This window comes from Anabrus simplex, chromosome 2 (assembly GCF_040414725.1).
Source record: "Anabrus simplex isolate iqAnaSimp1 chromosome 2, ASM4041472v1, whole genome shotgun sequence".
Taxonomy (NCBI): Eukaryota; Metazoa; Arthropoda; class Insecta; order Orthoptera; family Tettigoniidae; genus Anabrus; species Anabrus simplex.
Genome location: NC_090266.1, coordinates 521,723,686 through 521,739,048, shown reverse-complemented (window position 1 = coordinate 521,739,048; position 15,363 = coordinate 521,723,686). Strand labels below are relative to the sequence as shown.

Below are 15,363 nucleotides of genomic sequence, written 5' to 3'. Positions count from 1 at the left end.
TTGCTAACGATTAACATAATAATGAACTTTATGTATATGTGAAAAAGGCATAGAATTAAATTACAATTTGTCTCAAGGATGATGAACCATCAAAAATAAGAGGTCTCACTAAATTCACAAAACACAAAAATATCATACTGAATATGTATTAGGAAAATGAAAGAGTAATTAAGGAGTATGCACTTCATAAAGTAGCAGTGGGTCAATAGGTTAGATGTTAGCTTCCCAACAAGAAATGGGGCTCAATATTATAGCAACAAGGACATAAATTGTCCTCTACTTTTCCAGTAACTTCAGCTCAATTAAGTCAGCTGGTTAAATGACTACCAAAGGACTGCCTTGATTGCCTGATTTTCTCTAAGGATCAAGACACAGTGCTGACCATGCCGTCCACATCTGCTGTACTTGAAATTTACCCTCCATATCCCCCACTGATTGAGGAGTGCGACAGGCTTCGGCAGCCGGCACAATTCCTATCCTTGCTGGTAGATGGGGGCTTCATTCATTCCATTCCTGACCCAGTTGAATGACTGGGAACAGGCTGTGGATTTTCATTTTCATCCCCCACTCATTATTAGGCAGGAAGAGGCACTTCCGTGATCCTATTATACACATATTTATAAAAACAGCACATCACAGAAATCACACACCAGAGACACAAATTTTGTCTTCTTTTGATCTGGGTTTTAACTTTCATGTGCCTAACTTGCAATTTTTCCTACAGGAATCCAAGACCAGGACAGATATCACCAGGAACTTTCAATACTTACTAAAACAAGGTAGTTTTAACTATATTTAACAAAAGATATACATTAAAAAATCTACTGGATTAGAAAGAAGCATTAAACATTGGGAAGGAACAATGAAGTGTCAAATCAAGTTTTATACACAGACAGATAGGAAAAACAAGAAAAGAAACACAAAATAGGACAAATATAAAGGCAGTTCAGTGTGTGATGAGGGAGCAACAGAAAGAGAAGACAAGGACAAACATGAAAACACAATAGGACAAGGAAAATCTCCACATCTTCATATAGATAAGAATTCTGAGACTGATGAACTACCATAAACTTAGGCTCTCTCCTCACCAATCCAAGAACTCTTTAATTAGATAGGAGAGAGCCTATCTATATGACAATGGCAGCTTGTGACAATGTGGAGATTATCCTTGTCTCTTTTTCTTTTCAATTTGCTTTATGTTGCACTGACACACACAGGTCCTATGGTGACGATGGGATAGGAGAGAGCTAGGAGTTGGAAGGAAGCAACCATTACCTTAATTAAGGTACAGCCCCAGCATTTACTTGGTGTGAAAATGGGAAATCACGGAAAACCACCCTTAGGGCTGCCGACAGTGGGGTTAGAATGCTAGCTGATAACTATGAGACAAATCGCACAGCCACTTTTGCTTGGTTCTCTTCTTTGGGTTGCTCCCTCTTCACACACCGATCTGCCTCTATGTTCGTCCTATTTTGTGTTCCTTTTCTTGCCCTTCCTATCTATATACAACTTGATTTGAGACTTGTTTGTTCTTTTCCAACAGCTAATATTATCCCATTGGGATCCTCTTCTCCATTTATGTTCATCACGTGTTCCTAATCTTTTACCACCTGCACTTATCTCTATGTTTTTCCCCTTTACCTGTACTTATCTGAATTTCTTCTTATCCTACACTTTCCACATCAAGATAGAGGATCTGTCAAGTTGGCCCCTCAATATGTTTCGATGCCTGCTCTTCTGATGAAGCTGGGAAGCAGAAAGGAGTTCATCGAGGGACTGAGAAGAGAAGGATGTATTAGAATTAAGATTGACGAGGAGAAATCGCATCTATTTGAAGACAGCAGTTTGTGAAGATCGTCCTTGTCCTTTTGTGTTTTCATGTTTGCCCTTGTCTCCTCTTTCTGTTTCTCCCTCTTCACAGTGACCTGCCTTTATGTTCATCATATATTGTGTTCATCTTCTTGTTCCTCCTATCCATCTATACAGAATATAACTGGATTAGAAAAATGACCAAAAGGAGTGAGTGGTTCTTAATTCTAATGCTATCCCTGTAGAATATCAACTCACAGGCAGATACGAGGGAAGATCAAATATAAATAGTATTTTATTTTTTATTTAAATTCACATTTATTGAAAAACACAAGGCAATTATAATTTATTTTTCCACACAGCTTCCTGCTTTGAAAATGCATTTGTCCCAGCATATGGGCAGCTTTTTGATGCCCTCATCGTAAAAAGAACAGGGTCGTGTCCCCAGCCAGTTGCGCATGAAGTCTTCCACACTCTCACCATCTTCAAATCATTGTACACCTAGAGTTGCTTTAAGCGGTCCGAACAAATGGAAATCGCAGGGCAATAAGTCCGGGCTGTACGGAGGATGATCAAGTGTAGTCCAGTGCATTTCCTGTAGATTGGAAACAGAGCTGTAGTATGTGGCCATGCATTGTCATGGAGGATGACCTGTCGAATCGGTTGGTCTAGTCTTTTGCAGCGATTATGCTACCCTCACCTTGTTCAACAGCTCACAGTAGTAAGCAGCACTGATTGTGCGTCGTTCATGCAAATAATCAATCAACCAAATGCCTTGCCGATTGAAAAAAAAAAAAAAAAAAAAAAAAACCCGGTTGCAAGAACCTTGCCAGCTGTCAGTCGAGTCTTGACTTTTACTGGTGCTGTCTTCCCTTTCCTCCACCACTCCTTACTGGCTTGTTTGGATTCCGGAGTGTAGTGGTGAACCCATGTTTCATCGCAGGTGACGATACGACTCAAAAATGCATCACCTTCTTCCACAAACCTCGCTGTAAGCCTCTGACAGACCTCCAAACATCTCAGATTTTTGGTCAAAAGGCAAGGGGACCCATCTGGAACACACTTTACGGAACTGTAAGTTGCTTGCGATGATTGCTTGACAGCTCCCATAACTGATTCCAACTTGTTCTGCAATTTCTGATACTGGCGCCCCTCGATCGTCGTCAATAATGTGTTTAACCGCACAAATGTTTTTGTCTGTAATGCTGGTCCGAGGACGGTGAACGTGTTGCTGATTTTCCACACGTTCTCATCCCTCCTTGAACTTTTTACGTCAGGCAAACACATGCGTCCTTGACAATGTTTGATCACCGAACTGTGCAGGCAATCTCTGGCAAATTTATGCTGCTGTAACTCCTTCATGAGCAAGACATTTTATAATTATGCATTGTGCAGTGGAGGGGTGTACCTTTTGCACCGACATCGTGAGAGTTACTGAGGAAACGGCAGGAAATATCTAACAGCATGCTCTCCCCACTCCTAACGGTTATGCTTAAGCACAGCAGAAGCACGGGGCCAGTCCTACCAACTGTTGATGTTCAGGAACAAAAATCCTGTTTATATTTGATCGACCTTTGTAAAATAAAACTGTGGACATAGATTCATAAGAGGAATTTACTTACAAATTATATTAACCCCTAACATCTAAGCTTCACTTAGTGAAGTAAAATGCACTTTTAAACAGACCTAGCATACCCCTAGACCTTAACTTCGACATAAAACTTTCTTTTTTCCTGATAATTTTCTTTTTTCACGTTTCTCCTCGTCTCCTCTTTCTATTGCTCCCTCTTCACATACTGACCTGCATTTATGTACATCCTATTTTGTGTTCTGTTTTGTTTCTGCTATCTATCTATCTATCTATCTATCTATCTATGGGTTAGAAAAATCTGATATAATTGGAGTGGCTGGTTGTTAGTTCTAATGCTCTCCCTGCAGAATATCAACTTTACAGACAGACTAAAACTGTGGTCAGAGATTGGTAAGAGCAATTTACTGACAAATTATACATTCACCCCTGTCAATTAAGTTTGACAAAGTGAAGTATAACACACTTTCAAACTGACCTAGCATAACCTTAGATCTAAACTTCAACACTTGAACTATTTTTCGTGGTAATTTATCATAGGATTTTCCCTATTGGACTTCTGTGAGAGCAAGTTTCAAGTGCTTTATGTCGCACCGACACAGATAGGTCTTTGCAAGTGATAAACATCATTGTTATCCGTATTGAAGATACTGAATGTAGGATGCTAAATGGTTTATTTTGTCACCTATTCAATATATATAAATTTTACATTTAGGAATTTATTTTAATTCCGCTTGAGACATGTTTCGCCCTTCATTGAGGGCATCATCAGTCGAATTATCTTCTCAAGGCAAACATCAGGTACCTGATTAGTATTTAACATGCACAAATTAATACACATTACACTGGGGAAATTAAGTACGAGAAACACTTGTACAATGGTGATGGTTAAACAATATAAGTTTAAAGAATAAGAAGTCTGCACCAATACTTAAAATTACTGGGCAATTATAGCAGAGTTCAGCAGTGGTGCTCTGAAGAATAATTGACACACTCTTGGGAAATTATAAAGTTTATAAAATTATTTACAGTATAACAGTCAGGAGGAAAAGGGTATAGTGCTCGGCGTCAATGTTTGTAACAACAATTAAAACAACGGGACGCAATTGGTACTTGGTACTAGACTTTTTTTATATCCTTGCTCACCAAGCTGCTCTCTAGTAAATATGTATATAAACTGTAAATTCTCAACTGTTCAATTGGATAATGTAAATTTACTGCAGAGATTACAACCATTGACAGTAATTTTTCACACTACTTACACACTTTTCATACATAGCTTAGACCATTTGTACTTCTGCTCTGCCTACCATCTTTTTTTTAATCAATGCATCCCAGACCAGTTGCTGAGGTACACTGCCATATGCTTTCTCACTATCTATAAATGTCATAATTAAATCCTTCCCAAACTCCCATTGTTTCTCCATTATGTTCTTTAAAGCAAAAATTAGATCAAAATGTATCTCTCTCTTCTAAATCAATGTTGCTCTTCCTCCACTTCCTTTTCTACTTTCATCCTCAGTCTGCCCTCTAATTTCCTCTCAAAGATCTTTGCTACCAGTACATGTGAAATGAGGGTGATTCCCCTATAGTTACTGCATTCTTTCTTATAACTCTTCTTGAATACTGGGATTATCAGACACTTCCTTCAGTTTTCTGGTACTTCTTTTTTCTTCCATATCACTCAAAATAGTCTATATATCCAATGCAACCCTATTGGTCCTGCTGCCTTTACCACCTCTGTAGCCACCTCACCCACACTTTGCTACTTTGCTACTATTCACCTTCTTTATAGCTCCTTTGATTTCGAACAATGTTGTATCTTCATTTTGGTTTTCTTCTACCATTTCTTCATGTTCCTATTCTTCCTCCAGTTATCTGAATTTGATATTAAATAATTTAGCAAAATACTCCTCCAACCACTGGAGAATATCCTCTCTTTGTAACAAAATATTTCCTGTCTCCATCCTTATTCATTCATTCATTCATTCATTCATTCATTCATTCATTCATTCATTCATTCATTTATTTAGCTTCCATAGACTGTACAATTACATATTTTGAAATATGCCAACAGTATAGGAGTTGTCAAGTGATTTCCTAATACTAACAATAATATATGCACAACAATGAACATTTTGAAAAAGAAGAACAGAAACACCACATACCTCAATGTTAGGACAGCACATCTTAATTTTTTTAAATAATATTAATAACCAATATTTACAAGACAAAATAAAAATATATTGGTGTGGTGTTAATAATGTGAACATAGTCAATGTGACATTAACATATTTTTAAGGCTATATACTAGATTACAAGTTAATAAGTAGTAGCATCATTACCAGCACTTCATCATGTATTCTTCTGTACTGTAGAAGCAGCTACTCAGCAGGAGATTTTTTAAAGCTGTGGTAAATGAACTGACGGGACTAATATCTTTAATCGTATTTGGAAGATTATACAATCTGATTCCAACAGAGTCTACATGTCTCAAGGCAATGGTTTTACTCTTGTGTTCGATAAAAATATTATTTCTTGTTCGCGTCTGGTAATTGTGATTGTCAAAATTCTTTCTGAAGTGATCAATATTTTTTTTCACGTGTAGAATGCATTGCATGATGTATATACTTGGTACTGGGAGTATTCTTAGTCTCTTAAATAATGGTCTGCAATGATCTAACCTGTTACGTCTCAATATAATTCTGATAGCTCGTTTCTGTATTCGAAAAATAACATCAAGATTTGATTTGTAACAGTCCCAGAGACCAATAGCATAAGTGATGACAGAATGGAAATATCCAAAATATGCCATTCTAACATATTCTTCACTACAACTATTAGACAAAATCCTTAAGGCAAAACAAACAGAACTCTGAGACTTCCCTATTTTTTTAATATGACAATCCCATCTTAATTTTTCATCTATATGGACACCTAAAAATTTTGTGGTCAACGTATTTTCAATTGCATTTGCATTTAATATAAGGTTGTGTTTTTTTGCAGTTTTGTCATGGTAGTTAGATGCCTTGAATTCCATGTATTGGGTCTTTTTAAAGTTCAATGTTAATTTGTTTTTCCTGAACCATGATTCTAACCTAGACAGGACTGTATTTGCTGTAGTTTCTATAGACGTAGGGTCAGGATTATTAATAATTATGTTTGTATCATCAGCATACAGAACTAATGTTTCTACTTGACTATTGTGAGGAAGATCATTCACATAGATCAAGAAAAGAACAGGCCCCAAAATACTACCCTGCGGAATACCTAAGTCTATGCTTTTTACCTGAGAGTGATATGTCTCATTATGCCCTTTACTGTTACAATGTGTAATTTCAACAAACTGGGATCGTTTATTCAGGTATGATCTAAACCAGTCATTAACAATCCCTCTAACTCCAATCTGATATAATTTGTGCAACAATATTTCATGATCAACAGTATCAAATGCCTTTGAAAGGTCAAGAAATAGTCCTATCACAGTTTCATCATTGTCAAGAGCATTTACGACCAACTGTGTAAAATGTGATAAAGCAGACAAAGTACTTCTGCCAGCTCTGAACCCATGTTGTGCATTATTTAACAAGTTATATTTGATTAAAAATTTAGTAAGCCGATCTTTCATAGCACATTCAAATATTTTTGAAATAACAGTAAGTATTGATATTGGTCTGTAGTTATGTAAATCGTGTAAGTTTCCACTTTTAAAGACTGGGATAACTTTAGCTATTTTTAGGAGATTAGGGAACTGACCACTAGAAAATGATTCATTGATGAGATAAGTTAAAGGCTGTACCAGATAGGGAGCACATTTTTTAATGAGTTTTGTGGGAACTTCATCTACACCTGTGGAAGTTTTGTTCTTCAAAGATTGTATGATTTTAAAAACTTCCAGTTCTGTTACTGGAGTTAACTGCATAGAGTTTTGCACAAAGGTTGGGAGTTCTGGTAATACATCTGATTTATTTGCATTTTCAAGTTTGTATGGTAGGGATAGAAAGAAATCATTTATATAATTAGCCAAATGATGAGGGTCATTCATTTGTATTCCCTTATCATTTTTTATGGCAGCAACTTTATTTCCAACTGCATGTCTGTTGGTTTCTCCCTTGATTATCTTCCATATGGTTCGTGATTTATTGCACGACTCTTTAACTTTCTTGTTATTGTGCATTATCTTAGCCATCCTAAGAACTCTTCGATAGACTGATTTGTAGTTTTTAACATACTTACAAAAAACCTGGTCACAACTCTGCTGTGCTAATCTACTTAGTAATTTACATTTTTGACTTGAGATCCGTATACCCTTCGTGATCCATGGCTTTTTTGAAGATTCATTAATTACTGCAAGTTTTTTTGGAAAGTGTAATTCAAATTCCGTTAAAAAAATGCTTAAAAAGGTTCTATACTTTTGGTCAATGCTATGACCGAATGTTATTGGAGTCCAGGTCTGAAGTTTAAGGCTTTCAATGAAACTGCCACATGCAGCTGCAGAGAAAAAACGAGTTAATTGTGCTTGCTTTATTTTGGTTGAATGCTTGCTAGCATTCTCAAATTCTAGTTGTAAAATTTGAGCATGATGATCTGATAATCCAAAATTTATATTGGATGCTTGCATTTTAGAACAATGGAAATTAATACAAATGTTGTCTATCGTTGTAGCTGAGGTGGCAGTTACCCGGGTGGGTGTAAAAATTAAGTGTTTTAGATTACAGCTTTGAAGAACATGCAGTAGTTGTGATGTTGATGGAAGGTTTTCTTCAGCAAAATCTATGTTAAAATCACCACAAAGTATTACTTCTGTGCTGCTATTCCTACCGAAAATGTTATGAAGGACTTGATCTAATTTTTCTAAGAAAATTTCCACATCAGCATCCGGTGAACGGTACACGGTTAACAGAATTACCCTTTTACCATAGGGAAGCTTAAATTCCACTGAAGTTAGTTCAAAATCTAATTCAGAATTATGCACTTCAAGATCCTTCCTTTCTTTACATTCAATTCCTGACTTAGCAAAAATACAAACTCCCCCATGCTCTTTATTAACCCGACTGTAATTACTTGCCAGATAATAACCTTCAATATTAATGAGTTCAAGTTCATCATTATTACACCAATGTTCATCCAAACAGATAAACATAACATCCTGTATTGAATTTAAAATTACTTGTAATTCTAAAATTTTATTTTTAAGACATTGAATGTTCTGATGAAATATTTTGAACCGCCTATTCCTACCCTCCAAGTCATTACCGGTATTTAATTCTGGACCCACATTTTCAATTGAAATGTTATTGGGTCCAGAATCTAACACACGTTTCCCGGACTAGGTAGTTCTAGGACAGTCTTTTCCTGATCTTTACTTGTAATGATGTTACTTATTAACTTGCTTACATATTGCTTCCCAAGTCCATTCAAGTGCATGCCATGCCTCGTATGAGATGTTCGGTTTAATTTACTAATGTCTAACAGTGTAACATTTCTGAAATGACTACATATTTGCCTGAATTTCTCATTTGTGTCCTTGACAGCTTTATTCACAATTGACCAGTCTGTTAAATCATGTCTATGGGGTACGTTTGTCACTATCACATTTGTATGGGTCAGCTTACCTAGAGTCCTTTTCAGAATACTTGCAGCCTGATGGCCTTCATTTCTTGCTACGTCGTTGGTTCCACCGACAATAACTATGACGTCGTTTGACGAGAGTTCATCAGCATTTCTCAAGAGGGGTTTCACTACTTCTGAAAAGGGGGCACCTGGTTGAATAACACCTGTCACTTCAATGTCGGCTCGCAACTCGACTATATTTGCTGAAAGGCCTCGACCGTGACTATCACCAAACAGTTTCACTTTCTTCTCCTTCCTTACTTTCTTGATCACGTTATGGGCGTGAATTCGGCGTTTTTTCGTCGGTGAACTCGCATCTCGGGAGAAAGAAGTGCTTCTTTGCTCTTCCCGAACTTCGTGTAAAACGCTGAATCTGTTCATTACTGTAGGTTGATTTCCAGATGAATTAGGCCCTGTTCGCGAAACTTTCCTGTGCCGCGACGTAACCTCACTCCACGACGCGCCAACACCATCGCATTTTTTTAGTTTTTCCACCTCTTCAATCAGATTTGTCTTTTCAGATCGTAACTTTTTAATTACAAGGTTTGCTTCTACCAAATCCTTATGTAGCACTTCTATTATTTTGTGTAGTGATTCAACAGTTTCATGGATAGATGAAGGCGTCATTTTAGGCCTACACACATACTCGCGTTCGTAGATATTACCGGTACAAATGTCCTTTTCTGGAGATAAAGAGTGATTACTTTCACTACTGAGAATACCTTGACTGTTCTTCTCACCATCTGTAACATTTTCTGTACATCTTACAGCACATTTCACTTCGTTTTCTGACAAAAACCGGGAACACTCATTACTAGCTTGCACTGCCGACGCCATCTTGGATTAGCCTCCTGTTTACTTTGTTTCTAACCAATCCATACAACACTTTCTTGCTTTCTTTAACTCCCTCTTGCAAGGTTTCTGTGAAATTTTCCCAGCACTTCTGTTTCTGTACAATCTTCTGATGTGCTTTTTTGCTTCGTGATATTTTGCCTACTCTTCATATTTCTGCCTCCTATCCAGCGCCTCTATGCTTTTTGTTTTCCTTTCACTGCATCCCTTACTTTGTTATTCCACCAGGGTATCTCCTTTTTCTTCTTTTTCTCTGATACTCTACCACATGTCTCTTCTGCACATTTCACCATTCCCCATTTGAACATGGCCCATTCCTCTTCAACACTGCCTTTAGCTACTACAACTTTATGGTCTCCTTAAAATCTCTTTTTGGCATAATGTCATTATCTTCCAATTGTCTGTGTTTCTCTCTCTCTCAATTAAAATCAGATCAATCATTATTTTTGTTCTCCTTTGTCCCAATCCATATCTAGTTATTTTTTGGCTGTTTTTCTTTCTGAACCATGTATTGCCTACTATTAATCCATTCTTCTCACAAAAATCTAGTAGTAGCTCTCGTTCTGCATTTTTATTTCTGTAAGTAAAAGGACCAATTATTTCTTCTTTTTCTTGCTTGTCTGTCTCCCAATTATCACCACTTCCTTACCTTCTTTATCTTTGATGCACCTCTCCAGTTACTCCAAGAACTTCTCTAGATTCTCTTCAACACTACCTGTATGAGGTGTATATACTTGGATAAAATTTGTACTCGACTCTCCAATCCGAGATTGATTTTCATGATTTTGTCATTTACCTGGTAGACCTTTTCTGTGTATTATACCAGGCCTTCTCTCACAATAAAACCTACTCCATTATTGCAGATGGCTCCTCCACTCCAAAACAACCAAAACCTCTTCCTCAATCTCTTCTGTCCCTTTCCTTTCCACTTGGTTTTGCTCAATTCCAACAACGCATGTCCTTCTTGTCCATGTATTCTATTGGTTCTTCTGTCTTACAGGTAAGGGTCACGACATTTCTGGGTGCAATCTTTGTCACTGTTTGCCAACTTTTCAACGCTCCCCAGGACGAGAGCACGGGAAATGTGCGTCGCTTTTGGGGGATGCCCTAACCGTTTCCGAGGTCTCGGACTCACTCTCAGCCATTCTATAGGCTATTAGGTCTATTAGTATGAGGGACTCGCCACACCCACAGGAATTTTATACCTACTGCTAGGATTCTTTCAGACCGCCCCTAATATGGAGAAACAGACACCTTTTGCAGCCCCCCATAACATGGAGTGCAGACGCTGCTAGATGGATTTTTGTGGCTCATTGGCGCCGTCGCTACCATCCCTTCACTTCACATAAACACGGCCACCGAGTGGAGTGACAACAGCTTGATGGCTGATGGATGGCTTGGGGAAAGTCCGTGCTGGGTCATGATAGACACGGGGGTGACAAGAACAGTCGCAAGACCAGACATCACCAAGGGACAGCCAGAGAGTGAGCCCAACTACCCCTACACACTGCAAACAGCTTCAGGAGACATTGTTCCTGTCCTGAAGGAGGCCCTATTCAATCTGACACTAGGAAGATGACACCTACGAATCTGGGCCTTTGTTGCTGCCATCATGGATGAGGTCATCTTTAAAGAAGACGCACTAACCATATATGAGGTGACTGACTACATGGGATGTGCAGTCTGGCTTGGTAGGCAAGAGATAACGCTTTAAAGGTATGCAAAGAGATAACGCTCCGATGCCCAGGAATGCAACCTGAGACTAATGTTTTCCAGCAAAAAGTGAAGTGTTGGTGACAGTATGGCTGGAGGGACCCCATACAAGGACAGTGTGTGCTTGTGGAACTGAATTGACAACCACTGGACAAGGACATAACCTGGTTAGGGCTCTCGTACCAACACAAAGCTGTGCGCCAGTATGATTCCTGAATTCGACAGCGTGAGATCAAAGGATACCCAGTGGGACCAAGTTTGGGATGTGTGGGAGAGTTACATGCATCATACCAGTGTACAATGAAGACGCACAGACCTAGGAGGCAAATTAAGGTTCAGACAAGCTCCAGAAGATTATTTCAGACATCTGCAAGCACCTGGAGGCAGGGCAGCTCAGAGAGCTTAAGGGACTAATTCACAAGTCCTGGAACATCTTCATTGCTACAGGAGGAGACTCTGGAAGGACGGCCATGGTGTATCATTGCATCAACACTGGCAACGCCACCCCAATTCGGCAACCATCCCACAGGGTACCCCTAGCAAAGGAGAAGGAATGATGTAGATGTTGATTCCCATAGGGAACCTAAAATATTTGTCCTGAATGAGTAAATTCCCTATGGGAATCAACATCTACATCATTTGATGGCCAGGCAGGCATCTATTTTTGGAAATGAGACATAGCTCTCATAGTGCATTGGCACTGCTGGTGGCTTCAAGTAGCCTATGCAGTGGCCTCCACAGTATGCACTAGCCTTGCATCTTGGGTGGTGTGCTAAGTCCCAACTGATGAGCCTAACTTAGCACACGAGGGCGAAACGCAGGCAACCAAGAATGAGTTAGCTGGAAAATTTATAATGGCCAATAATGGTCCATTATATTGGTATTAAGGAGAAGGAAATCAGCCGGATGCTGGATGACATGAAGCAGCAGGGATTCATTCATTCATATGGAAAATGAAGGTGATTACTTGCAATTGCAATTCATACAGGGGTCGAATAGGCCGTGGTTATAACCAGTGGTCCTGTTGAAGAATAAGAATGGTGAGCTCCGTTTCTGCATTGATTGCCACAATTTGCATGCCATGACAAAGAAGGGCTGCTCTCCATTACACCAGATAGACGATACCCTCGACATGTCTGGAGTCCAGTGGTTTTCGACCTTGAACTGCAAGTCTGGGTACTGGCAAAGGGCGCTCCATCCAGAAGACAAAGAGAAGACTGAGTTCTCTACCAGTTCACTGTGATGCCCTTCAGTCTCTGCAATGCACTGGAGACCTTCGAGCAACTGATGGAGGACTAACTCAACACGTCTGAATCACGTACCTGGACATCATCAAAGTGAGGCACACATTCTGGGAACACATCAAAAACCTCCAGAGTGTAACAGAGACTTTGAGGGGCTCTGCTGAAGCTGAATACTGCAGCAGGTGGTATGCTACCTGGGCCACATTGTGTCATCGGAAGCGACAGAATAGTTTGGAATGGTAACTTCTTCTGTTACTTCGGTGTAACGAGGAAATTGCACAGTGACTATGGCAGTAAATTCCAGGTCAAGGCTGATACACGAGGCTTCGCTTTAAATATTTTGTAAAAGTTTCTCATATTGTTTTTAGTGAAGCCTTCCTCAATTTGGGTGAGTCGGCTGTTTTCATACTCCCTTCTGACAACTCCTATAGTTTTAGATGTCTGCTTTTGGATTAGCTTAAACTTTGGAAAATTCTCATTATTCTGATACGAATGTCATATTTTTCATGGTTCCAGTCTCTTAGTGATAGCTTCTTCAAATTCTTTGTTCCAGCATCTGTGCTCCTTGTTCCTTTTTAGAGGACAGAGTTCTTGTGCAGTGTTTGGTTTTCAAGTCTTCCCAGTTCTCTGTATAGTTATTTCCTGTTTTTCTAGAAATTCTTGTTTCACATCCTTGTTATTTCTTAGTTTTTCGATATGTACAACTAGTTTAGTTGTTCTTTTCTTGACTCTGTTTTGTGGAAGGAATCTCATTTTGATGGTCACAAGGTAATGGTCAACATCAATGTTGGCTAGTTTTTTCACCTTTACGTTCAGAAGAAAAGGTTATATGGTCAATTTGGAATTCTCCTAGGTTTGGATTACAAGACCACCAGATTTTCTGTTTGCTGCTTAGTTTTTTGAAGTACGTAGACATTAATTTCAATAAATGTTTCAAGTTAAAGGTCTTGCACAATTTAATCAGATGCATTCCATTCTTGTTTATTCTCTTGAGGGCTGGGAAGTCTCCAACAATCTTCCTATATATTTTTTTCTTTTCCAATTTGAGCATTAAAGTCTTCTGTTAGCACCCTGAAATGATCATTTGGGATTTTGTGAATTTCGTTTTCTACGAGTTCCCAATATTCTTCTACTTTATGTGGCTTTTTCTTGTTATCTTCATTGAAGGGAACATGAACATTGATCAGAGTGTAGATTTTATTTCCATATCTTAATGTCAAAACAGAGTGTCTATCAGACAGAGAATAAAAATTTGTGACAGATTCCAATATATTCTGTTAACTACAAAAGCATTTTGAAGATGTGGGACGTTATTCATTATTTGTTTTCCAGGTCTTCCTTTGTAAATCTGGTAATTATTTGAATCTATTGTGCTGTCCCCTAAGTATCTCATTGCCTGTAATGCAAGTACCAAGATTTTCTGATCATCTAGAGCTTTGGGGTAAGTCGTTTCAACTTTTCCACTTTAAGAAGTGAATAAATATTGAGAGTAAAGAAGCGTTTTCTTTCTTTTTTCTTTTTGGTCTTAGTTTTGCTGCTGGGTTTCCAGTAGAATGTTCCAACTCATTCTTGCATGCTGTTCTGGGCTCTCCAGAATCCTCAGGCCCAGTTGCATGGCTTACTGCCGTGGTGGATTCTCGTTTCCAGTTACCACCTGGAGTAGTATATCCAAAGTTTGCAACATGCAGACAGGTTTCTTGAATGTTTTGGAGAGTGGCTTTTGGGCCACTCCAAAGTTAAAACTATGGTTGTGAGGGTTTCATTCCCCAGGAATTGACCTGGGAGGATTCTTTCTGGCAAATGGAAGTGAAATGCATTATTGCCAATCATCTGCAACTGTAACATACTGGATTCAGCAAGAGAATCCAACTGGCCTCCTTCACTCAACTCCTGCATGCAGCCTATGAGATGTGCCCCTGTTAAGCCGAGCAACCCATTGGAAGGTGAGGTAATCAATTCCTAAGGGAAACTGGGTCAGTGAGCCAATCAGTGTTGGGGGAAATCATGAAGACTGTCAACAGTTTCAAAGGCAGATGAAGACATTGAGTCTCAACAGCAGAGAATGTGGAAGAACTATCTTCAAAATTTAAATCTGCACACAACTGATCCCACAGCCAGCAGTGTTGTGGTCAGTGCCTGTATACCAGGTGAGGTGCAGGTGGGAAAATAATGTTGTAAATTTGTTTATTGCAACAGCTGACAATGGCAAACATTATTAAATCATTACATTTTTATTAAAATTCCAGTTACTTCAGAGGAAAACAGTATTACATAATATTAACATGGTTAATACAGCACTACAAAACAGAAAACAACATGTTAAATCTAAACAAACTAACATCACTTTAAACATTTTCCTTTCTTACCTTTTTGCAACAAAATAATTCAGATTATCTCAAAGTTAGTTTGTGTGTTGTTTTGTGTGGCAAGAGTATTTAGTTGTTCCTGTACCACTGAAGTTGGATGCCAATCCTTTTTTAATTGAAAAATGTCCATTGAGAAGAAGCATTTATTATCATGAGACTCCAATAAATCCTCAATGCT

At 38.6% G+C, this 15,363-nt stretch overlaps 1 protein-coding gene across 5 annotated transcripts in view; it reads right to left on the bottom strand.

Annotated features, from left to right (window-relative positions):
* LOC136864203 (tyrosine-protein phosphatase 99A) overlaps positions 1–15,363 on the bottom strand; it is a 423,374-nt gene that overhangs the window by 88,337 nt on the left and 319,674 nt on the right. The gene's annotated exons all lie outside the window — the stretch shown is intronic.